The 26965-nt window shown below is 41.5% G+C and overlaps 1 pseudogene; it reads right to left on the bottom strand.

The window, feature by feature from the left end:
* Nucleotides 1-20544: 20544 nt before the first annotated feature.
* The window catches only part of LOC133229463 (zinc finger protein 160-like), a 28512-nt pseudogene continuing 22091 nt past the window's right edge, over nucleotides 20545-26965 (bottom strand).

A 26965-nucleotide genomic window follows, 5' to 3' on the forward strand; every position in this document is an offset into this window, starting at 1 on the left:
CCGTCCTCCAATGGATACCGTGGCCATGCAGTATCACATAGGAAGACCAAGTGTGTCTTCTTTAAGCCCTGGGGATCAAATCTATCCCAGTTTTTCAGGATACAGTTCAAAGGAGTGAGGCTGGAATTGTTAGCTCCCATCTGTAAGAGAGGAAAAAAAACAACCAGCGCCATTTTTTCTACCGGAGGCGTCCCTCCCTGCTCTAGATGGGGGTGTAGACAGACGTTACACCAAAAGCTTTTCCTTCCTGGTCGGACTTAGTCTGTCCCTTACCGACGCAGGCGCTGTACTCGTCCCTCCCGGTTCTACCATCAAGATGGGGTGAGGATGTACCAGGGGTAGACTTGATAGCATCCCTACTTGACGTCCAGCTCTGCTTGCCTCTGATGTCACCCGGGGTGAATCAGAGTAACCTTCCGGAATGCCTCCCAAGCTAAGACCGCTGTGGGAAAACATTTGTCACCTGAGTGCCTGTGCACGACCCTGAGTATTTCCTGACCACAATAAGACTGACGCGAACATAAAACTGAGATGTTCTTTCCAAGCATCACCACACCAGTATAACAGCCTCCTCTGATCTACTAAGAGCTGGCGTTATCAAAGAAAAAAACCCATTGCAGTCCCAATTTGAGTAACCTTTAACCTCAGAGATGTTCTGGGAGCTAGAGCTCCATCTAGCTTCCGAACTTTCGATTCCTAGCGAGGCTAGGCACTTTCTTGACTACCAATTCAAGTTTGGGACCTAAGCCACAGTACACAATAACAGTATAGATCAAAAGTCCCTTGAAAGTCTATGATCCGATAGATTAGGTTAGTACTTCTAATTCCCAAGGAGTTATGAAATGGTCAAAGAGACCGAAAAGTTTGACCAAGAAAGGAGAGTTCGGTCCACACGCTTTGCCCATTTCTGGTCGGTTCCCGAAGGAGACATTGGGTGCCTCTTGGCATTGGCAGGTCGGTGTAATGCCCCGACAGGTTTCTGCCATAAGCCGTTTGAGATCACCGTGGAACCACAGAGCAGGGCTCCTTACTTGCTTCACGCAGGGCATGCCATTCATTCACACAAGCACACCATAGAGTTAGTAAAGCACAGCAGAAAACACATTCGCTAAGAGAACAAAGAACTAAAGCTCCAAGCATCCTTACCTTGTCCTGAAGGATCCCGGATGAGCCCCCAAGATGAAAGGTTGTCATTGAATCACGCGAAGACACCGGGATTCTTGGCCCCCAGAGGAGAAGAATTCAATCTGGGGCCAGAGACAAGGCTTGATCGCTCAGAGCTTTTGTGTAATAAAGTTTTATTAAAGTATAAAAGAGATAGAGAAAGCTTCTGACATAGGCATCAGAAGGGGACAGAAAGAGTACCCCTATTTATAAATATTTCTATGTGTATAAACTGAGTGAACTCAAGTCCTACTAAAGGAGCTGTCTTTCTTCATATTTATAGGGCACCTACTATGTCCCTTGTGTTAGGGTCCACAAGGGACTCAGAGCGTATTGTTGAAAAATTGCCCATTGTGGTGACCTGACAAACAAGGGATGAAGCCCAGTGACCACTTTGCCCTGGTGGGATCCTGTTTTGCTCTGCTGGGCCAGTTTCTCAAGACTACGTGACCACCTGACTGTGAGACTCGTCAGACTATGTGATCACAAGACCCCAGCTGCGGGCTAAAGATAAAACTAATGCCCTCTCCCTGCAGGGCACAGCTTCCCATCAATAGGGTATAAGAAGGTTTGGCTGTAAAGGGAGAACACTGGCTTCTCTCTAAAGCCAGACACTTTCTTTCTTCCTATAACAAATCTTTCTCTGCCTGGCTCACTTTTTCTCCAATCTTGCCTTACACCTTGTCATTGTCTTATGTGCATTTTCGTGTTACAAAAGTCTCAAAATAACCCATAACTATATATTTGTTAGTGTTAAGGCATGGAAGAAATGTAAATTAAACATTAAATCTGCATCACATGTGTATAGAAAAAGTAACACAAAGCAAAAACTGGGCTTCCCTGATAGCTCAGTTGGTAAAGAATCCACCAGGAATGCAGGAGACCCTGGTTCGATTCCAGAATCAGTAAGGTCCGCAGGGGGAGGGATAGGCTACCGATTCCAGCACTCTTGGGTTTCCCTGGTGGCTCAGCTGGTCAAGAATCTGCCTGCAAATGCAGGAGACCTGGGTTTGATCCCTGCGTTGGGAAGATCCCCTTGAGAAAGGAAAGGCTACCCATTCCAGTATTGTGGCCTGGAGAATTTCTTGGACTGTATAGTCCATGGGGTTGCAAAGAGTCTGATGCAACTTTCACTTTCAAGGAAAAACTATTAAAAAAAAAAAAAAAACAAAAGAAATACGATGGAATGATTGGCAAGAATAGCATTGAAACATATATTACCCTATGTAACATAGATAGCCACTGGGAGTTTGATGAATGACACACGGCACCCAGAGCCACTGCTCTGTAAAGACCTGGAGGGATGGGGTGGGGAGGGAGGTGGGTTCAGGAGGGAGGGGACACATGTATGCCTATGGCCGATTCATGCTGATGTACGGTTAAAAAAAAAAAAAAAATCACAATATTGTAAACAAAAAAAAACTAAAGAAATTCCACTAGATCTGACAATGAACCATGGAGCCATATTACTTAATTCTATAATGTGACATCAACACTTTAATATCCTCTGGAAAATGAACTTCTTCTTAGTATTTATTACCTAATAAATAAGTCTAAATATTAATGTTTATTAGGCTAGTGTAAAAATGTCTTAGGCAATAGATCATAATTAGTAATTTGTTTAGTAAAATAGATAAATAGTAAGCTACTACCGTCTTCAAAAACCATATGAACAATGGAACATATGTGTACCATAAAGGAATGTTATAAATTCATGGCATGTGTAAACATTCAGTGTTTAAGAATATAAACAGTCTCAATGTGGTTTTTTGATGTTTGACTACTGATTCCTTTAGACTTTAAAAACAACCGCTTCCTGTGCTGCCTCTCCGGGCAGGCTGAGAAAAAAAGACTAAGGCCCCTTTCCTTCGATAGCAACTAGTAGTTCACCAAAGCAGGAACCCTCCCCTCCTTGCCATCCAGTAATCATCTTAACACTCCAAGAGTCACCATTCCATGTTCGTCAAGCTTTTCTTTCCAACAGCATGCAAGTCTACCCTGCTCCGACTAGAAAGCTTCAGCAGTTAACCTTCTCAAAACACTTTAGCACATGGCTTCATCTGTCTCAACATCCAAACCAAACTTGGTTCCGTCTTCTTCCAGTGGGTGACTGCAAAGTAACAAGAACAAAAAAGTTGGGGACTGAGTATGTGAAATTTCTAGTTTATCAAGCAAAAAAATTGCACTCATATAATGCGCATTCTAAATTATTCCTGTGGCTTCCCTTGTGGTTGACTGGTAGGGAATCTGCCTCCCAATGCAGAACAACAGAGACTGATTCCTGGTCTGGGATATTCCCACATGCTGTGGAGCTACTAAACCCAAGAGCCACAACTATTCAGCCAATAATAAAAAAAATAATAATTTCAGGATGCTCCAAGCTCAAAAAGAGGTATCACTTTTAACCTTATTTCTGAAGTTTTATTTCCTAATTATCATATGTTTATTATTCCTATCTTCACTTCATGTAAATCAGGCACATACTATTAGTTTTATCTGGGCACAAAAGAAAACATTAGGAAATATCATATGGTGCACCTATAATATGCTACACATCCATAAACAGGGGGAAGGTTTTAGGGGGCCAGAGGCTATAACTGCCCTGCTATGATGCCAAAGAAAGTTCAAACTACCATACAACTGCACTCATCACACAGGCTAGCAAAGTAATGCTCAAAATTCTCCAAGCTAAGCTTCAACAGTACGTGAGCCAAGAACTTCCAGATGTTCAAGCTGGTTTTAAAAAAGGCAGAGGAGCCAGAGATCAAACTGCCAACATCCCTTGGATCATAGAAAAAGCAAGATAATTCCAGAAAAATATCTACTGCTTCATTGACTAAAGTCTTTGCTGTGTGGATCACAACAGATTATGGAAAATTCTTAGAGATGGGAATACCAGATCGCCGTACCTGCCTCCTGAAAAACCTGTATATGTGTCAAGAAGCAACACTTAGAACCAGACATGGAACCACGGACTGGTTCAAAAGTGGCAAAGGAGTCCGTCAAGGCTGTATATTATCACTCCGCTTGTTTAACGTATATGCAGAGTACATCACACAAAATGCTGGACTGAATGAAGCACAAGCGGGAATCAAGATTGCTGAAAGAAATATCAATAACCTCAGATACACAGATGACACCACCCTTATGGCAGAAAGTGAAGAACTAAGCAGTCTTTTGATGAAGGTGAAAAAGGAGAGTGGAAAAGCTGACTTAAAACTCAACCTTCAAAAAACAAATATCATGGCATCTGGTCTCATTACCTCATGGCAGATAGATGAGGAAACAATGGAAACAGTGAGAGACTTCATTTTCTTGGGCTCCAGAATGACTGCAGATGGTGACTGCAACCATGAAACTAAGACGCTAGCTCCTTGGAAAAGCTAAGACCAACCTAGACAGCATATTAAAAAGCAGACATTACTTTTTCAACAAAGGCCCATCTAGTCAAAGCTATGGTTTTTCCAGTAGTCATGTATGGATTTGAGAGTTCGACCATGAAGAAAGCTGAGCACTGAAGAAATGATACTTTGAACTGTGGTGTTGGAGAAGACTCTTGAGAGTCCCTTGGACTGCAAGGAGATCAAACCAGTCCATCCTAAAGGAAGTCAGTCCTGAATATTCACTGGAAAGACTGATGCTGAAGCTGAAACTCCAATACTTTGGCCACCTGATACAAAGAACTGACTCACTGGAAAAGACCCTGATGCAGGGAAAGACTGAAGGCAGGAGAATGGGACAACAGATGATGAGATACGTGGTTGGATGCCATCACTGACTAGATGAATATGAGTTTGAGCAAGCTCCAGGAGTCAGTGATGGACAGGGAAACCTGGTGTGCTGCAGTCCATGGGGTTGCAAAGGGTGGGACACAACTGAGTGACTGAAATGAACTAATGGACAGAGTTGGAGAGGATAACTGAAGATATTGGTATATAACCCCAAAATTGTCTATTTCTTGATTTCATCATGTAAAATTCTCACAGATTCTTTCAAACTTGAGAGGTTTTGGTGCATTGCTAGTTTCTGTTATGAAGTACTGGGGAAGCATACAACTATTGGAAGAAACATGATCCATTCAGAGTTACAGAAAAATGATAACAATTTTATTAGACCATAGGACTTATGATACATTCTGAATAAAACATTAGCAGACTGTAAACAGCAGCAATTAATTCTGAAGCAGAAATGTGCACATACTTTTCTGGTTCTTTTGATTAAATTTTCTTCAAGAAAAATGCTCTCTTCCATTTTGAAGAATAAGTTTCCATTAATCATTTATATGAACAGCAATTACCAGTTAAGGGAGAAAATGACCAGCATTTCCCTGATACTACTGCTGCTGCTGCTGCTGCTGCTGCTAAGTCGCTTCAGTCGTGTCCGACTCTGTGCAACCCCATAGATGGCAGCCCACTCGGCTCCTCTGTCCCTGGGATTCGCCAGGCAAGAATACTGAGTGGGTTGCCATTTCCTTCTCCAATTCATGAAAGTGAAAAGTGAAAGTGAAGTCGCTCAGTCATGCCCAACTCTTAGCAACCCCATGGACTGCAGCCTACCAGGCTCCTCCGTCCATGGGATTTTCCAGGCAAGAGCACTGGAGTGGGTTGCCATTGCCTTCTCCAGTAACCTGTTAACTCTGTGAATATTTCATGAAAAAAATAATACAGTATTCATTACCTGTGCTAGCTTGCTTTACATATAAATCCTCTCATGTTTCAGTTTTGATCTTTGGGTTAAAGCTTTAGCATACACATTACTTTTGTGTTGTTTCTCTGAAAGAGATATATTTTCAAGTCTAGTGTACTCTGAAGCCTGCAGAAAGCCCTTGCGCATTCATTTCTAAGACTCCTCTTCATTATGGACTCTTGTTGTCTAATACTTAAATTCAAGCTGAAACTTTCCCACTCCCATTGCATTTGTAAAGCATTGCTCAGAATGTTCCCCAACTTGATGTTTCGTGAAAATCCTCCCGACAAAAACTGCCTTGTGTGGTTTAACTCCAGGATATATATTCTTACATACCTAGAGTGTGGGCAGTAATTGTGAAAACTGCCATAATCATTGCATTTCTAAATGTAAAGTATTTGGTGAACCCTAAGTTTAAGGCAGTACCTAAAAGCCTTGACACATTACATACACTTGTAAGGTTCTCTTTAGGATGGATCATCTGATGGTTGGTGAGATGTGAGCCCCGAGTTAAGGTTTTACACAACCATGTCACTTGTAAGCTTTCTCTCCAGAATGACTTCTTTACTGAATCATGACTTCAGATTGTTATTCAAAAACCTTGACATGCTCATTACTATGATACAGGTTCTATCTAGTGTGAATATTCTCAAGAAGCCTAACATGTATACACCTGACAAAAGCCTAGCCACACTGATTACATTTGGAAGGTCTCTCGAATATGGATCACCTGATGCCTTTTTAGGCCTGAATGCCACCTGAAGGATTTGCCACACTTAAGATTTGTAAGGTGTTTCTGCATTATGAATTCTCTGATGATGGGAATGATGAGACCTGTTATTGAAGCCAGGTCTATACATGTTACAGTTATATGTTTCCCTCCAATCTTAAGACAGGAGGGATTTACCATGCTCTAAATGTATGGCTTCTCATCAGTATGAATTTTCTCATGTTTTGTAAAAACTGAACCACTTCCATGGCACTTGGTACCACATGCACTACATGGGTAAGATTTCAATTCAAAATGAATTACCTGATGGTTAGTGAGGTCTGAGCACAGAATCAAGCTTTGCCACACCTACCACATGTGTGTGGTTTCCCACCAGTTTGACTTTTCTGAAGGTCAAAAAGTTTATACACTTTACTGCATTCACTGTATTTGTAAGTTTTCACTACAGTATGGATTCTCAGATGATCTGCAATGTCATTCCTTTGACTGAAGGCTTTGCCACATGGTTTCTATCCTGTTTGAACTGCCTAATGGTTAAGGCTGAACATGCACTAGAAGCATTTCCACATTCACTTCTTTCGTTTTTATACAGTGTGAATTCTCTGAAAAATGATAAGGCCTGAACTTGGACTAAAGGCTTTGCCACACTCATTATATTTGCACTATAATGTACTCACAACTGTTCCATTTCTAATGTTTCTCTCTAGTATGAATTATCCAATGGTTTCTAAGATGGTCATTTCAAGTAAAGCACTGGTCACATACATCATATTTATATGGTTTCTCTCCTGTATGAACTGCCTGATGATGAGTTAAGGTTGATAGTGCCTAAACATTTATAACAATTTTTACATTTTTAAGGTTTCCAGTATGAATTCGCCAATGAACTGCAAGGTTTATAGTTTGACTAAAACCTTGCCACATACATCACATTTGTATGGCTTTTCTCCAGTATGAATTCTCCAATAAATTCTAAGTTGTATGTTTAGAGTAAGGCTTTGGCCACATACATCACATTTGCATGGTTTCTCTCCAACATGAGTACTCCAATGAACTGCAAAATAAAACCTGGGACAGAACACTTTGCACATAAGTTACATTTCTACGCTTTCTCTCCTATATGAACTGCCTGATGTCTAGTTATGGAGAAGGCACTGGCACCCCACTCCAGTACTCTTGCCTGGAAAATCCCATGGACGGAGGAGCCTGGTAGGCTGCAGTCCATGAGGTCGCTAGGAGTCAGACATGACTGAGCAACTTCACTTTGACTTTTCACTTTCATGCATTGGAGAAGGAAATGGCAACCCACTCCAGTATTCTTGCCTGGCGAATCCCAGGGACAGAGGAGCCTAGTGGGCTGCCATCTATGGGGTCGCAGAGAGTTGGACACGACTGAAGCAATGACTGTGCACTAAAATGTTTGTCACAATTGTTACATTTGTAAGGTTTCTCTCCAGTATGAATTCTCTGACGAACTGAATGGTTTGTAATTTGATTAAAGGCCTTCCCACATACATCACATTTATATGGTTTCTCTCCAGTATGAATTCTCCGATGAACAGCAAGGTATGTATTTACAGTAAAGGCCTTGCCACATACATCACATATATATGGTTTCTCTTTAGTATGAATTCTCTGATGAAGTGCAAGTTTACTAATGGCCTTGCCACATAAATCACACTTACATGGTTTCTCTCCAGTATGAACTCTCCAATGATTTCTAAGCTGGGTGTTTCAAATATAGCCATGGCCACACACACCACATTTATATGGCTTCTCTCCAGTATGAATTCTCTGATGAACTGCAAGGTGTGTAGTTTGACTAACGGCTTTGCCACATACATCATTTATATTGCTTCTTTCCAATATGAATTCTCTGATGAATTGCAAGTTTTGCAGTTTGACTAAAGGGCTTGCCACATACATCACATGTATATGGATTCTCTCTAGTATGAATTCTCCGATGAACTGCAAGGTATGCAGTTTGACTAAAGGCTTTGCCACGTACATCACATTTATATGGTTTCTCTCCAGTGTGAATTCTCTGATGAATTGCAAGTTTTGCACTTTGACTAAAGGCCTTGCCACATACATCATATTTATGTATTTTCTCTCCAATATGAGCTCACCAATGAACTGCAAAGACCTGGAACTGAAGACTTTGACACATAAATTTATATGCTTTCTCTCTTGTACGAACTGCCTGATGGCTTGCAGTTCGACTAAAGGCCTTGCCACATACATCACATTTATAGGGTTTCTCTCTAGTATGAATTCTCCGATAAACTGCAAGTTATTCAGTTTGATTAAAGGCCTTGCCACACACACCGCATTTATACGGTTTTCCTCCTGTATGGACTCCTTGATGTCTAGTGAGTTACGAGTCCTGAAGAAAGGTTATGTCACACTCATTATATTTGTAAAGTTTTTTCTTGTGTACTTCATGGTCTGCTGCCAGTTCTGAAGGATATGTAACAACACTCTCATGTTTATCAGAAATACCTCTACAGACACTACGAGTTCTCTGAGGCGGTAAACCTGAGTCGCTGCTTTTGATATTCATCATAACTTGACTACATTCAAAAATTGTCCCTTCAGATTGAACTATCTGTAATTCATCCTGAAAGCTTGATCCATGCCTATCAACAGGCTTATTTCCTGCATCACTTCTACTATGACGATCTCTTTCATCAGTCAGGTTTTTCTTATGGGTTATAGACATTCCTTTGTCATTTCTTTCATCATCTGTCCACAGACACTAAAAATGATACAGAGTTCCCTGGATCTTCCTGAGGAAAAAATCTCTGATTTCATGACTTTTGGCTCTTCCAAAGATCACTCTGAAAAATTTCTCGTTTACCACTGAATTCTTCTGCCTATAATTTCTTGATCATATGTATATGAGACATATCTACAAGATATAAAGAAGCATAGGCATTGTATTAATTATAATTTATAAATAAACTGTTTCTTGTCAAACACATGGTATGATACCAAAAGTCATACCCATCTTGAAAGGAATTATGAATCTTCACAATGATGATCTTAAAACTATAGAACACTAAAGGAATAGAATTCTTTAAAACAGGAAGAGTGGTCACATGTAATTCAAATTAATTTCAGGGTCGTGTAGTTTCAAAGACACAATCAGTGAACATTCATTTTATGCAAACTCATGTCAGTTCTCAAGAAAAAGTGTATTTCCCCACCATGACCTCAGAGTTCATTTTACCTGGTATTAAACACACTGCTGTCTCATAATTGAGGACAAAAAATAATATATTGTACACACTTTATACATACTTATATATATTTAAATGGTAAAGAACATACAGGGCTATGTAGGTGACTCAGTGATAAAAAAAACTACATGTCAATGCAGACGACACCGGACAGGGGGCTTCAATCCCTGGGTCGGGAAGATCCCCTGAAGCAGGATATCGCAACCCACTGCACTATTCTTACCTGAAAAAAACTTCATGGACAGGGGAACCTGGAAGGCTACAGTCCACCAGATCACAAACAGGACTGAGTAATTGAGCAAGCACTGGAGGCAATACACTGGAATGGTAAATAATGCAAAAGAAGCATTCTAATGAATAATGTAAAAAGTAAGTGTTAGTTGACAACTGTTCAACAAATACTTCATTCCTTAAAAAAACACACACACACACAAACATACACACAGCCCTACACATACGTATACACGTACATACATAATACGTATTTTTCCTAGACCATGGTGCTTAGGAAATCTTAGTTCCCTGACCATGCATTAAACCCAGGCTCGCTGCAGTGAAACTACTGAATTCTGTCCACTGGACTGTCAGGGAATTGCCTAATTAAAAAAAAAAAAAAAAGCAAAAAACAAAACACTTTTCTAAATACGTCTTAGAAATCTATCACTAGATAGACATATAGGCATTTTATGACATTAACAAGTAGTTCATGTCAGCTATATTGTGCAATACAAAAAGACAGTCATCAAAATAACAAAAAGTTATTAAGCGAAACATTCTCTACTTACACAGTTCAGTTCAGTTCAGTCACTCAGTCCTGTCTGACTCTTTGTGACCCCATGACCTCAGCACGCCAGGCTTCCCTTTCCATCACCAACTCCTGGAATCCACCCAAACCTATGTCCACTGAGGTGGTGATGCCATCCAACCATCTCATCCTGTCATCCCCTTCGTCTCCTGCCCTCAATCTTGCCCAGCATCAGGGTCTTTTCCAATGAGTCAGCTCCTCCCATCACGTGGCCAAAGTACTGGAGTTTCAGCTTCAACATCAGTCCTTTCAATGAACACCCAGGACTGATCTCCTTTAGGATGGACCGGTTGGATCTCCTTGCAGTCCAAGGGACTCTCAAGAGTCTTCTCCAACATCACAGTTCAAAAGCATCAATTCTTTGGTGCTCAGCCTTCTTTATAGTCCAACTCTCACATCCATACATGACCACTGGAAAAACCATAGCCTTGACTAGACGGACCTTTGTTGGCAAAGTAATGTCTCTGCTTTTTAATATGAGGTCTAGGTTGGTCATAACTTTCCTTCCAAGGAGTAAGCGTCTTTTAATTTCATGGCTGTAATCACCAACTAGAGTAATTTTGGAGCCCAGAAAAATAAAGTCAGCCACTGTTTCCACTGTTTCCCCATCTATTTCCTGTGAAGTGATGGGATTTCCAAATCATTTTACCATGCTTATACTGTAAATGTTTTTTAAAAAACATAAATACTACATTATGAATCTAGTAACATAAAACTAAATCTTATTGAACAAATAATATGCAAGAACTGCTAATTCATGGTTCCATACCTAACAAGATGGTTTTTTCAAGTTTTTAAAGGATTGTAGTTTTCCATCAGTCTGAGGGACTAAAAAACAAGTGCAACCTCAAATAAAAGTAATAAACTTATTTACCTCCTTTACACTTCTCACAATATTCATATTAACAATACCAAGTATAACAACAAACTCTAACAGTTATAGAAGTATTATATATCCATTCCTATGTAAAACCAGTCTCAAATGTGTCTATCATCAGTCTAATTTCAACCATATTTATTCATAGAGACAAGAAATAATCAACTCAAATGAACACTGAATCACAATCTAAACCTTAAAATTATCACTTTAGATTATCCTCAATGCAAAAATAGATTATTCCTCAATGTTTGTACCCGTAGTACTATTTGTCACATGATCTACTGTAGAATTTACAGTATGATACATACACTGTAATTCTAATATTAATCAATTCTTAAGATATTTACTCCTGCCTCTTATCTGGGCTTCCCAGGTGGCACAGTTGGTAAAGAATGTGTCCACCAATGCAGGAGACATGGGTTCGTTCCTTGGGCCAGGACGACACCCTGGAGGAGGAAATGGCAACCTGCTCCAGTATTCTTTGCTGGAAATCCCAAGGACAGAGGAACCTGGTGAACCGCAGTCCATGCAGTATCAAACAGTTGGACTCGACTGAGCACATGCTTTTTATCACAATACTAATTTTTTTTTCCCCAACCAGGGGTCAAACCCAGGCCCTTGGCTCTGAAAGCATGAAGCCCTGCAACAAGATCATCAAGGAATTTCCACAATAATACTAATTCTTGTTACCACACTCTTTTCCAACTTTTCACAGGATGGGAAAGGGGTCAGAATTATGTCTTTTCTATTTATTGGGTGATGACATGGCCGAGCAGATACAAATTACAGCCGCTCTTCAACAGTTTTATACAATCATAGTGGAGGCTCTGGATTCATCACATTAATAGCATAATCTCTATTCAGCGTAAACCCATGTGACCCACAACAAATCTTTATACTTAACCTAAATCACTAAATCTAACCCTGACAGGACTTGTATTGGACGCAACTGGAAAATCCGCCTAGACTGGCCTCCGCCCATGACTTTTCTCAGCAACAGAGGGTCCTGCTGCCATCTCAGCCCTACTCCACTCTAGCAGAAGAGCTGTAGCAGTAATCCTTATCTGCGTTTATCCTTTCATAGAAAAGAAGAAAATTACCCAAACAGTTACAAAATATTTAAGAACTCAGTTCAGTTCAGTCGCTCAGTCGTGTCCAACTCTTTGCGACCCCATGGACTGCAGCATGCCAGGCCTCCCTGTCCATCACCAACTCCTGGAGTTTACTCAAACTCATGTCCATTGAGTCAGTGATGCCATCCAACCATGTCATCAACTGTCATGCCCTTCTCCTCCTGCCTTCAATCTTTCCCAGCATCAGGGTCTTTTCCAATGAGTCAGCTCTTTGCATGAGGTAGCCAAAGTATTGGGAGTTTCAGCTTCAGCATCAGTCCTTCCAATGAATATTCAGGCCTGATTTCCTTTAGGATGGACTTGTTGGACCTCCTTAGAGTCCAAGGGACTCTCGAGAGTCTTCTCCAACACCACAGTTTAAAAGCATCAGTTCTTCGGTGCTCAGCTTTCTTTGTAGCACAACTCTCACATCCATATTCACATCCATACATGAGTCCGGCCTCTGAGGGTCAAAACTGAAATTACTCAGGTGTGGAGGAGCAGGTGAGGGTAATTTGACGGTCCGAAGACCTCGCAAATGGAGGAGAGGGGACACCCAGGTGCAGTTTAGGGGGAAAAAAAGGTACCTCATGTTCCCGACAGTTATCTCAGCTCCACAGTCATGGTTTTGGAACTTGCTGGAAACTCGCGGACCTGGGTAAAGAGGGAAGAGCTGGGGGCTGGGCCTGAGCAGAGGGGCGGGGCCTGAGCAGACGCCATTGAGAAGGGCGGGGCGTAGGGCACTTGCCAGCTTCCTGCCGAGAGGCGCGGAGGGGTGGGGCCAGCGGGTGCACGTTCTTTCGTTTGGTTCCCAGCATAGCTTGTCTGGGTTTAGAAATACTTTAGGGTCTTCCGTGTCTTATGTTGCACCATTGATTCCTCCCTAGTTTAGGTAACTGTCACAGAACAGTTTTAAAGTAAAAACTTAAAATTCCGTGGGCTCATTAGGCTGTAAAGTTTATTCTTAACAGGAGTCCTGCTGATGAGGCTGAAGATATTCAGAGGTCTGGGAACTGAAACCTGGTGTGGTGGCGGGGCTCGGGTTTAATGTAGGGTGGTGGCTGGACCCAGAAACCCAGATATTCCTGCAATTAGAATTAATTTAAGCAGTTTAAGTAAACAACTGGATTTGTGTAGGGATGACAAGCTAGAATGTGAAACACACAACCTTACAACCAGCTACTTCCTACTAACACCTGTAAGGAGAAAAGTGTCTTGACATCCCAGTTCTTCAAGGATCAAGTTCATTAGACATTACAGTGACCCACCGACAGTGCAGAAAAACAGGCACCAGTCTGTGCTTTGGAGATACTGACCTTGGTACATCAGTAAGCGCCTCATGGGGCCATCCACCTCCTCAGCAAGTCCAGATAAGTTTGAGAGTCCACTCAGTGTGTTTGAACTAAGTCCGTTACTGCACTGCCAAGGAAAATTCAGGGTGATCAACCAATAACTGGGAGATCTGAAAACTAGGAGAAAAAGTGAAAGTGTCACTCAGTCGTGTCCGATTTTTTGTGACCCCACCAGGCTCCTCTGATGGCTACAGTCCATGGGGTCACAAAGAGTCGGACGTGACTGAGCGACCTTCACTATTTCTCCTAGTACCTAGTGGGCTACAGTAGGCTCACTGCCATAGCTACGAGAAGCCTGCACACAGCAACTACAGAGTAGCCCCCATTTGCTGAAACTAGAGAAAGCCCATGCAAGGCAAAAGATCCAGCACAGCAGAAAAACAAGCGAACACTGAGTCATCTGGACTGACCAAGAGAAGAAGCATCAGGACTCCAACCTCCAACTAAACCTGAGCCAGCTTTATGTAGGTATGGAATTTATACTTGGGGGTACTTGACTGGGTACTAAGGAAATTCTGCTTTAAAAATGGCCAACATGGGAGCTCTTTTTGACATTCCAAAACTGGCTAGAGAAAGCCAGGTTTGTAAAACATCTTTTCAGAATTCCGACCCTAAAGGATAAAGTCCTAAGACGAACCTGCATTTCTCTCCTTGTACCTTTGTGATATCAATGTTCTACCCGATCTTTTTAGGTATTTTGTTCTGTTTTGAGAACTTGGTCTGGAAGGTACACACAGGGTTATATTTGGCAGCCAGTCAAATAGACTGGACCAGCTCTCAGGGGAATTTGTCATAAGGGGTCCCAGCCATTAATGGTCCCTGCCATTATTTTAACCTTCCTTTTGTCTGCTTGGACAAGGGCTTTCACTTTCTTAGACTATTTTGAAGGCTGCATTCTTTGCACCCTCTTGTAGTGACTTGTCTTGTGTCTTATTGACTTGAGGGGCTGTTGGGCTATTACTACTCAATAGCCAGATGGTGGATCCTTTAAATAAGAGAAACTTCTACACTGCATTATTTTTAGAACTCATTAGTAACAGCTTTCGGCTTTCCAGGAGGCACTAGTAGTAAAGAGTCTGCCTGCCAGTGCAGGAGACAAAAGGGCAGAGGAGCCTGGGAGGCTACAGTCCTTAGGGTCACAAAAAGTAAGACAGGACTGAAGTGACTTAGCGCACATGCGTGCGCACACACACACACACACACAGAAAAAGCTTTCTTATAGTTTTATTTGTATGTCTGAAAAGATCAAATTAAAAGGTGAATACAAAGACATATAATGGTTAACCTTAAGAACCCCCATAATTTAAAACAACCAACGAAACAAACAAACAAACAAAAAATTCAGTCTGGGAGAATTTATTTGTGGTTTCAGCTTCCCCTCAGTGGATCTCACAGGTGCTTATACAAACATTAGATGAGAGACTTCACTGTAGGTCCAGTGGTTAGGAACCCACCTGCCAGGGAACACAGGTTAGCTCCCTGGTCCAGGAAGACATCATATATCACAGGGCAGCTAAGTCCAAGCATTACAACTACTGAGCCCAAATGACCTAGATCCGTGCTCTGCAACAAGAAAAGTCACCACAATGAGAGGCCCGAGCACCACTAGAGAGCAGCCCTGAGCCCAACAAATAAGACCCAGCACAGCCAAAAATAAACAAATGAATCATCCCCACATTAAACAGAACTTTAGTTAAAAAAAAAAAAACAATTTACAGGCTGGTAGAAAACTATACTGATATTGCATCAGTAATTGCTTGGAGCAATAGCTAGGCCACATTTGGGTCAATTAATCCAGTTGGAGATTGACAAAGGGTCTTGGTGATTTTTTTTTTTTTTACATGCCATGCAGTTTGCAGAATGTTAGTTCCCTGACCAGAGCTTGAACTCAGGCCCTCCGGACAGTGAAAGCACAGAAATCAAATTGGTTCACCAGGGAGTTCCCTGGGTGATTTATTTATAACATCATTCAGATGAGTAATGCATCACTTGCACTCACACTGTATTTGGTAAAACTGGTCTCATGGCCTTGCCTTGCTGCACAGTGGCTGAGAAATTAAGAATACACATGGCTATGTTTGTGAAGTTATCAAAAGAGTGAAAGAAGTCATTACATTGGAGTGAACTTTACTGAAAATTTATATACGGAAATAGAAAAGAAGAAAATTGAAGATTGTAAGAAAAAACTGTTTCAAGTCTTTCAAAACAAACCTTAAAAGTTTACATAATAAAAATTTTAAATAATTTCCCAACTACAAGCCTTTATCTCTCACTTTCAGGTGGGGTGGTACAAATGACATTTCAAAAATGGGTATTTTTCATTTCCCTGCCTTGATGCTAGAATTAGAATATCTATCATTAAAATTTAAGACTCACCTTGTTATCTGGGGCTTCCCAGCTGGCTCAGCAGTAAACAGTCTGCCTGTAAATCCAGGAGATGAAGGTTTGATCCTTGGGTCAAGAAGATCCTCTGGAGGAGGAAATGGCAACCCACTCCAGTACTCTTGCCTGGGAAATTCCACAGAGGAGACTGGCGAGCTACAGTCTATGGGTCACAGAGTTGGACACGATTTTATGACTAAACAACTGTATGCTTATTTTCTCTTCATGTCAAGCAATACAGAAAGAACATGAAGACACCTATTCATACAGGGCACACTCATTGACGCATGGCAAGGTTCAGGTCGTGTTAAAAAGAAGAGACAGACCCAAGGTGGAGCCACTGCTTCCAGGAGGGCAAACCAACACTTCACTGTGGTATCTGCCTGCTTAAAAACGTGACCAGGAGTCACTGCCTGGAATTTCCAGGACAATAGTGCAGTAATCTGCAGGGCAAGACGCTGGCTACACCCTCCTCCTGCACACACCCCTACATAGGAGACCAGACCTGAAGCACTGTGTTTGTGAATAATTTTCTTGTCCCATCTAGTTTCTACCTACAGAAGCCTTCCATGTTGTACAGTTCCTTTGAGCACCTCTGAATGAACTAGATAGGGTGCCACCTGATTCGTGAATCATTCAACTTCAATTAGATCTTTAAAATTTCGAAGTTTAAATTTTTGTACCTTTTTTTGGGGGGTGGGGGTGCCTGCCTGGTGTCTTGCAGAATCATACTTCCCTGATCATGAATTAAACCTGTGCCCTCTGCAGTGAAGTGTGGAGTTTGAACCACTGGACTGCTGGGAAACTCCACAACTTTTCTATTTAAATATATTTTGATCTGAAAATGCACTGCTATAGTATTTTAATTACAGCTGTCTGAATGTTCTGAAGCAGAGTAACTCAAATGCAAATTGTGTATATGTAATTCCCAAATTGCATGATCTTTGGTTCCATTGTGGAAAGCAATTCTCATAGATTGTTTCAGCCCCAAGAGCCTAACATTGCATTGTTACCATCTGTTACAAAATACTGAGGTTGGATAAAACCCTGTTGGTGGGAAGAACATGATTCATCCAGGGTTGTGGAGAAAGTAATTACATTTTATGAATCAAAAGAGGAGATCCATGATACATTCTGAATAAAACAGTAGCAAATGGTAATGGCAGCAGTTAAATGTCAATCATACACATATACATACTATTTGATTTTTTAAAATTAAATTCCACTCAGATAACTGCTGTCTCGATGGTCAGATGATATAGCACCCAGTCCTACAACACGTTGTGGTCTGTGTATGGAAGGGCGCCCTGAACATAACAAGCATGATAAGTTATGGCACAGTTTTACATTATTCTCTGCCCTTACCTGATGCCAATTCACACACCAGTAAATTGAATAATTCAGTGTTCCTGTTTTTTCAGGAAAGATGGATATGAATGAACCACACTTAATCAGCTTAGCCTCTTCATCTTACTAATTTCTCTGCAGACACTGTCATGAAAGGCCTGTAAGACAGCTGCAGAAGGTTTTCAAACTACTGCAAAAAAGTCATAGTGAAAGGTTGTTGCTGAACCATGAAAAGACACCGGGATTCTTGGCCTCTGGAGGAGAAGAATTCAATCCAGGGCCAGAGACGAGGCTTGATTTTGTGTAATAAAGTTTTATTAAAGTATAAAGGAGATAGAGAAATCTTTTGACATAGCCATCAGAAGGGGGTGGAAAGAGTACCCCCCTGCTAGTCTTCAGCTGAATGTTATATAGTCACTAGCAGTCTGTTAACAAAAGAAAGGAAATGTCTTAAAACTCAGAATGGCACCAGGCCCCTCATCCATAAAATGTATTTTAGGATAATCTTGGCACCAGACGAGTCATCCTGAAAGGTTGTTGTTGAATCACGCGAATACACCGGGATTCTTGGCCGCTTGATCGCTCAGAGCTTTTGTGTAATAAAGGTTTATTAAAGTATAAAGGAGATAGAGAAAGCTTCTGACATAGGCATCAGAAGGGGGCAGAAAGAGTACCCCCTTGCTAGTGTTAATAATGAGGTTATATAATCCAAAGAATGTCTGGAGGTTGTAAAGACCTCCTCCGACCTACTCCCATAATTTACATTTTAAGATAACACTGCCCTCAGGCAAGATACATCCTTGTAAAGACCAGGTCTACTCCCATAATTAACTTTTTAAAATAACAGAAGGTTGAATCCAAAGACTGTCCTTAGGCAGGATACATTATTGGTATATAATCCTAAGGAATGGTGAGAATTCCAGACCCCTCTCTCTTTGGGGACCCCTAGACTCCCTATCAACCTGCCTAGGAAATGACTCTCTCAATCCCAGGCCATAAAACGATTGACTTGAATCTTGCAGAAGGGCAGATTGCCATACAAATAGTTTTGTTTACATAGATTAGGGGAAAAATGTCTGAGTATAACATACTGGTTTGAAGACAGAGTCTGGGGTAAATGCATAGTACATTAACATAGCTTAAGACAAACATTTCCATAAGAAAAATGCATTGGTTAACTCAAGGTTTGAGAATAGTTAACTTCAGGTGAAACCAGGTGTCATTATGGCAACACAGTATTTTAAGAGAAACCTCCTTTTAAATTTGTATAGAGAAGGAAAAAAAATATCACTTGTTTGTTTCCTCCTGCCGCTTAAGAGAGAGAAAAATGTCTGACACTTTCAGCCTATTTCCTCCATTTGGAGACCACTGGCCTTCCTGCCTGTTACCCTCTCAATAGTAATATGGCCTTCTCAAGAAAACTCCACTAATTAAATACTTTACACACTGAAGATACTGGGCTATCCTCCTACATGTCCTTCAGTTTCAACATATTTAATATACACCTCATGCCATAAGTTTCAACATATTTAATATAATTATTCTGTGATAGTATTGGAGGTTAATGTTGGAAAACTAAAGATTTATTTTTCCTAAAAAAAAAAAAAAGATTTATTTTTCCTAATATGCATTGTCTGATATGTGGCCTGCTGTAAGCACTGGTCTAAAAACTTAGCAAATTAATTACATCTATAAGGATTCTCCCCAATATGAATTTCTTAGTGAATCTTGAAGACATACTGGCTTTCTTAGAAGTGTTTTCATATTCAGTATATCTGTTCAGTTTCTGATCTGCATAAATTACCTCATTATGCCCAAGGTGTGAATATCTGATAAAAAAAAACTATACAACATTCATTACCTGTACAAGCTTGCTCTCCAATATAAATTCTTTCATGTTTCACAGATTTGAACTCTGGGTTAAAGTTTTAGCGTGCACATTATATCTGTGTAGTTTCTCTGAAAGACGTGTAATTTGAGGTCTAGTGCACTCGGAGCCTGGAGAAAGCCCTTGCCCACACATTTCCATGACTCCTCTTCAATATGGACTCTTGTTGTCAAATGCATCCAACTCAAGATGAAACTTTTCCCACCCCCAATGCATTTGTAAAGTACTGTTCCAGTATGTTCCCCACCTTACGTTTGTAAGGTGTCTCTGCACTATGAATTCTCTGATGATGTGAATGACAAGACCTGTTACTGAAGACCTGGCCACACATTACATGTATATGGTTCCCTCCATAAGAGTTACCTTATGGTCACTTAAGATTGACTGCACTCTAAATGTATAGCTTCTCTCCAGCATGAATTTTCTCTTGCTTTATAAGAAATGAATGCCTTCCAAAACACCTGCCACGTTCACGATGTGGGTAGATCTCAATTCAGAATTAATTACCTGATGGTTACTTAAGTCTGAACACAGAATCAAAGCTTTGCCACATACAACACATTTGTGTGGTTTTCCTCCAGTGTGAATTTTCTGAGGGTCAAACGGATGATATGCTTTACTGCATTCATTACATTTGTAAGTTTTCACTGTAGTATGGATTCTCAGAAGATCTGAAAAGTGATTCCTGTGACTGAAGGCTTTGCACATAAATTACATGTCTATGGTTTCTCTCCTGTATGAACTGCCTAATGGTCAGTTAAGGCTGAACATGCACTAAAGGCTTTGCCACTCATTACATTTGTGAGATTTTTCTCCAGTATGAATTCTCCAATTAATTCCAAGGTGTGCAATTTGAGTATGGCACCGACCACACATATCATATTTACATGGTTTCTCTTTTGTATGAACTCTCTGATTGACTGTAAGGACTAAACTCTGACTAAAATCTCTGCCACACTCAGGACATTTGTAAGGTTACTCTCCATTATGAATTATTTGATGAACTGAAAAGTCGGTCCTGTACCTGAAGGCTGTGCCACACAAATTACATTTATATGATTTCTCTCCTGTATGTATTGCTTGATGGTAAATAAAGGTTGAACGTGCACTATAAGCTTTGCCACACTCATCACATTTGTATGGTTTCTCTCCAGTATGAGTTCTGTGATGAACTGCAAAGGAAGCCCTGTACCTGAAGGCTTTGCCACATAAATTACATTTATATGGATTCTCTCCTGTGTGAACTGCTTGATGTTTAGTTAAGTCTGGATGTGCACTAAAAGTTTTGCCACATTCATCACATTTATACGTTTTCTCTAAAGTATTAATTCTCTGAAGAGTTATAAGGCCTGAACTCTGACTGAAGGCTTTGCCACACTCATTACATTTGTAAGGTTTCTCTCCAGTATGAGTTCTCCGATGATTCCTAAGGTATGAATTTCGACTAAAGCACTGGCCACATACATCACACTGATATGGTTTCTCTCCAGTATGAATTCTCCAATTGAACATAAAATAAGACCTGAGACTGAAGGCTTTGCCACATAAATTACATGTATATGGTTTCCCTCCTGTATGAAGTGCTTGATGTTTACTTAAGTCTGAATGTGCACTAAAAGCTTTGCCACACTCAGCACATTTATACGATTTCTCTCCAGTATGAATTCTCCAATGAATCCCAAGGTGTGCATTTCAAATAAAGCACTGGCCACATATATCACATTTATATGGTTTCTCTCCAGTATGAATTCTCTGATGAACTGTAAGTGTTGTATTTTGACTAAAGGATTTTCCACATACGTCACATTTATACAGTTTCTCTCCTGTATGAACGGCTTGATGTCTAGTTAAGTCTGAATATGCACTAAAAGCTTTGCCACACTCATTACATATGTAAGGTTTCTGTCCAGTATGAATTCTCCATGAAGAACATACAAAAAAAAATTCAATCAATGGGTTGTCTATGCAGAAGTGTTACTTACACTCTACACTGAGTGACATTCACTATGTAGATTAATTATAGCAAGACTGGTATCTTCAGAGACTACAAAGTCCACAGTGGCTTTAAAAGGACACACATTGTGATGACGACATCATCACACTAACGATAGGTGTTTCAGCACTTCCTATACACTAAGCATTACTCTAAAGACTTCACATGGATGAACTTGTCACCAACATAATAACACGTTAGAGAAAGATCTGTGTCCATCTTACTGGGGAGAAAACTTTTTCACTTTAAGAAATTGCTCTGATCAAATGCTTAAGCAATGAGGCAACAGCATCTGAGTTCAGGTGGTTGGGAGTGACAACTGAACCTAAGGAATCAAAGAGTTAAGTAACAGAGCATAAAGACCATCCACAGAGTTCCCTGAGAATATGTGAAACAGATTCAAGGAATCTGAAATACAATAGAACAGCATAAATGGTCACTATGCAGGGTCACACCCTCTCCCTGCCAGCCCGCACAATGTAAATATCATTCTTATGATAAGGCAGAAAAAGCTTAAGGCCATGGAATACACTTAAGATAGAGTTGCAACTGCTACAAAGCATAAAACATATTTATGAGATAATGTCTTCTAATAAAACCATGGAGTTACATATCCATGCACTCATGCATGCATGTGTAAACAATTGACTTAAACAAGAGTTGCCTTTATTTTTTTCTCTCATTCAATCAAAATTTACTCAGCGTCAACTCTGTGCCTCAAATTGAGCATACAGTAGTGAACGTGATGGAGCTTCCATTCAAGCAGCCAGCCGGCCAATTTCATCCATAATTTTAGCATTAGTATTGTCATATGTGCTCTGAAACAGGCCTGGTGCTAAGGGAAGATTGAACAGAAAGTCTTGACCTACATAGATAAATCAGACAAAGTCTCTGTGAGGAAGAAACACTTAGGATTGGCAAGGTGGGAAATGGAAGAGTGTTGCAAGGACAAAGGACAGTCTGAGTGCCAGCTCTGAGGCAGGAAGATATTTATTAAACAGAAAGCCAGTCAGTGTGACTGGGACACAGGGAACAAAGCAGGGTGATGCCAGGTAGAGGCTGCTTTCTACAAGGTCTTTGGATTTAGGACTTTAATCCAAAAGCTACTGGAAGTCACTGAAGAATCTTCAGGAGGAAAGTTAGACGCTAGGTTTCTTTTTCAGAGCTCAATCTGCTGTGTGTGGAAGTTGTTTACCTGCTTACTCATGCCAAACTCTTCGCAAACCCACTGATGGCAGCCCACCAGCTTCACTGCCCATGGGATACTGCAGGCAAGAACACTGGAGTGGATGGCCATTCCCTTCTTTTAAGAGTTGCCCTTTGACTCATTCTGGGATGATACTCACATTTTCCTTTTATTCATGCGTATTTTGGCATCTTTGGGACATTAAAAATGAATTAACTGTACTTCAGTAACTTTGTGTTAGTCACTCAGTTATGTCTGACTCTTTGCGACCCCATGGTCTGCAGCCCACCAGCTCCTCTATCCATGGAATTCTCCAGGCAATAATATGGAGTGGGTTCCCATTCTCTTCTTTCATTTTACTTCTTCACTCAGTAACTTTGTCAACATTCTATTTCTTTTTCAAAGCTTATTTATTTTGCTTATGTTGGGTGTTCATTGCTGTGAGTGGGCTTTCTCTAGTTGCAGCTGCAGTGCCCGGGCTTCTTATTGCAGTGACTTCTCTTATTTTGGAGCACAGGCTCTAGAGAGTGCAGGCTTCCATAGTTATGGCTCCCGGGCTCTAGGGCACAGGCTCAGTTGTTGTGCCCATGGGCTTAGTTGCTCTGAGGCATTTTCCTGGACCTGGGGTGGAACCCATGCACCCTACACTGGCAAGCACATTCTTAGCCACTGTACCACCAGGGAAGTCCTCAATATTATCTTATTCTAGTTCAAAAAAAAAAATAAAAAGTAATACAAGCAGAAAATAATATACAGAAGATTTCTTCCAATCTCTATAAAATACCTGTATTAAAAATAATATGAGGGCCTCCCTACTAGTAACTCGTAAAGAATCCTCTGGGCAATGCAAGAGACACGGGTTGTTGCCTGGTCTGAGATCCCACATGCTGAGGGGCAAGTAAGCCTGTGAGCCAGAGCTGTAGAGCCCAGGAGGTGAAACTGCTGAAGCTGGCGCGCTCTAGAGCCTAGGCTGCAAGACAAGAGAAGCCAACGCAATAAGAAGCAGGCGCGCCGCAACTAGAGAGTGGCCACCACTCGCCAGAACTAGGGAAAAGACGCTGAAGCAATGAAGTCAGAGTACAGGAAATAAATATATTTTATAAATAATACTGTGATTTTTATCCTTAATTTTAGGTACATACTTATTAACAAACTCCAAAATTTATTATTTTATTCCATTAAGAAAATACTGAACCAAGATTAGTAAAGTTGGGAAATTCCCTCATGGTTCAGTGGTTAAGATTCTGCACTTCCACTGCAGGGTTTCAGGTTCAGTCTCTACTCAGGAAACTAAGACCCTGCAAGCTGTATTGTGCAGTCAAAAAAAGAAATAAAAAAATAAATTAGTAAACCTGATTTCATACTTTAGACGGTGTAATGAAACACTGCCTAGCACTGACATCTGTTTCTGAACTTTCCATTCCATCCCCAAACATTTAAGTTTTCAAGGAGGTCCTCATTTAGTTTTAAATGTGCTATAAAAAGTGAGAACTCATTTTCCCTAATTGGCCTCTTTTGCAGATTTTACCACATACATGTTAATACCTGACTCCAGGTGCAGCTTCTTTACCCTGGTTGACAGAGAGCAGACAGAGCATCCAGATGGGCCCTAAGAAATCCCTGCTGCCCAACAGCACTGAGACTCCGTCTCCAACTCGTGGGTGAGAAACCCTGCCCAGGACAGTGCCCTGGGGAGCCTCCTTACAAGGGCCAGGTCACCAGGTCATGGGGAGACAGGATCTAAGTGGAGACGACAGGCCCTGAGGGAAGGCCCCGGGTGATTGTACATGTATGGGAGTCAGACAGGATACTCCAGAGTCAGACACGATTAGCGAATCCAGAGAAGGGCATTTCAGGAAGGCAATGTGACAATCCACTGAGAATATGACCCTACCTGAGAAAGAGTCATGCCTGACTCCTGTTCTTTCCTCTTCTGGGCTTCTTCGTCCATGAGTCTTCACAGTTCTATAATGAAAATTGAAAACATACTGTTTAATGCTTAGAGTCAACACAACCCTTTCCGGTGCCACAACCCCACACCCAGGGAAGCCCTCACCATGTGGAACAGACAGTCCTCTGTGGCCACTGTCTCGGGAGGGCCTCAGGATGGTCAACTCCCACAGAGAGACCAACACGGGACTTTCCCACACTTTCCCTCGGATCACACTCCCCTCCTGGTGAGGCCTCATGTACACAGCAAGGGGCATCTCCGCTGACCCCATGATCCCCTTGAGGTCACACAGCAGGCCCTGGTCCAGCCCCACTCAGAGCAGAGCACCCTTCCCTCCCCCAGGGCCTGATCTCAGTCTCAGAAGTGGAGGCTAAGAGCCCTGGTGCTCAATGCAGGATCCAGATCGGAATCATCTGTGGCCTGTGCACATTCCTGGGGTGAGGCCCCACACGAGAACCTGAGGTGTGTGTCTGATGGGGGAGAACCGACTACTGAAAAGATTATGTGTATACATACCATAAAACGTGACCCTGTAACACATGTACACTGTGAAACATTTATCACAATCCACGAACCAACACATCCATCACCTCCAAATCCCCATGTTCTGTGTGTGGTGACAACACTGACGAGGTACTCTCCTAACAAATTCCCAGCATGCAGTAACAGAACAGGATTAACTACGGTCAGCGTGTTGCATGCACCTCCCCAGGACACACTCATTTTACAACTCAAAGTCTGTACCTTTCGACCAACATCTCCCCACCTCCCAGCCCCAGATAACCACCATCCCACTATCTGGTACTAGTGAGTTTCACCTTTTTACATTCTACATAATGGAACCACATCTTTCCCTGTCTGTTTTGATTCACTTAGCATAATATTCTCTACATTCATCCAAGTTGTCCCAAGTGACAAAAATCTCCATCTTTATGGGTACATATGTCATTACATATATGTATGTGGGTTTGCCTTGGTGTATGTTACCAACCAGGACTTCCCTGGGGGCTCAGAAGTTAAAGAATCTGTCGGCAATGCAGGAGACCCAGGTTTGATCCCTTGGTTGGATAGATCCCCTGGAGATTGAAATGGCAACCCACTCCAGTATTCTTGCCTGGAGAATTCCATGGACAGAGGAGCCTGACAGGGTACAGTCCCTGGGGTCGCAAAGAGTCTGACATGAATGAGTGACTAACACTTATACTTCCTTGTTACCAACCTGGATCCTTGGGTTCTTTAATCAACAGAAATCATTAACTAAAGCAGAGAAGAAATTCAGGGAAGGCTCTATTGGGATGCCTGCTGCATTAAAGGTAAGCGAGAATAAGAATCGGTGCCCGTGCTCTTGCCAAGAAAGGGGGTGATGTGGTCCCTTAACTGGGGGTGCAGGTAGGTGTGGATTGATGGTTAAAGCTGGAAGGAACCTGAGGTGATCCGCCCTCCTCAGCATCCCCAGTGCTGTGAGTAAGGATCAGGGCCGTGACCTGCCTTGCTTCTGGAGCCTCAGAACTAACAGCTGGTTTGTGGCCCTTTTTTCTCTTATTGTTCAGAACTGCTGACTGCACATGAATGTGGTTATAGTTTCTTTGTCTCTTACACTTTCTTTGTGGTCTGTTGCCTCAGGAGACGTTCATCCAGGTGCAAGAACTGCAGTAAAAGGTCCCAGGACCCAGCCTGTTTCATATACTCATGGTTTCATTATCCACTCAGCCAACAACAGACATTCAAGTTGTTTCTACAATAAATGGCTGTTGTCAATCATGCAGTATTGATTACAGCAGTGCAGGGAACTCCTTCATAACACTGGTTTTGCACAGGACTTCCCTGGTGGTCCAGTGGTTAAGAACCTACTGAGCTCTGTGGGGGATGTGCGTTCAGTCCCTGGTGGGGGAACTAAGATCCCACATGCAGCAGAGCAACTAAGCCCGAGCACCACAACCAGGGAGTCTGTGCACCAAAACCAAAGATCCTGCAGGACTCAGGCGAAGCCAAATATATAGAACATTTTAAAAAATTTCTGAGTGAGATTGCGAGACCCTGTGCATGTTGGGGAAACTCCGTACAATTTTCCAGGTAATATTTATATTCCTATCAACCATTCACAACTGTTATCTGTATCATACCCATACATGGCACATGCACGTGATCTGTAAAAACAAAGAGAGAACAGTAGAGGAATCCACTGCACTGGCAGCAACATGTAGCAGCTGCATCAAGTCCAGAAGAAGCCTCTGTACTATAGGCCGT

Source organism: Bos javanicus, chromosome 18, assembly GCF_032452875.1.
Source record: "Bos javanicus breed banteng chromosome 18, ARS-OSU_banteng_1.0, whole genome shotgun sequence".
In the NCBI taxonomy this organism is placed as follows: Eukaryota; Metazoa; Chordata; class Mammalia; order Artiodactyla; family Bovidae; genus Bos; species Bos javanicus.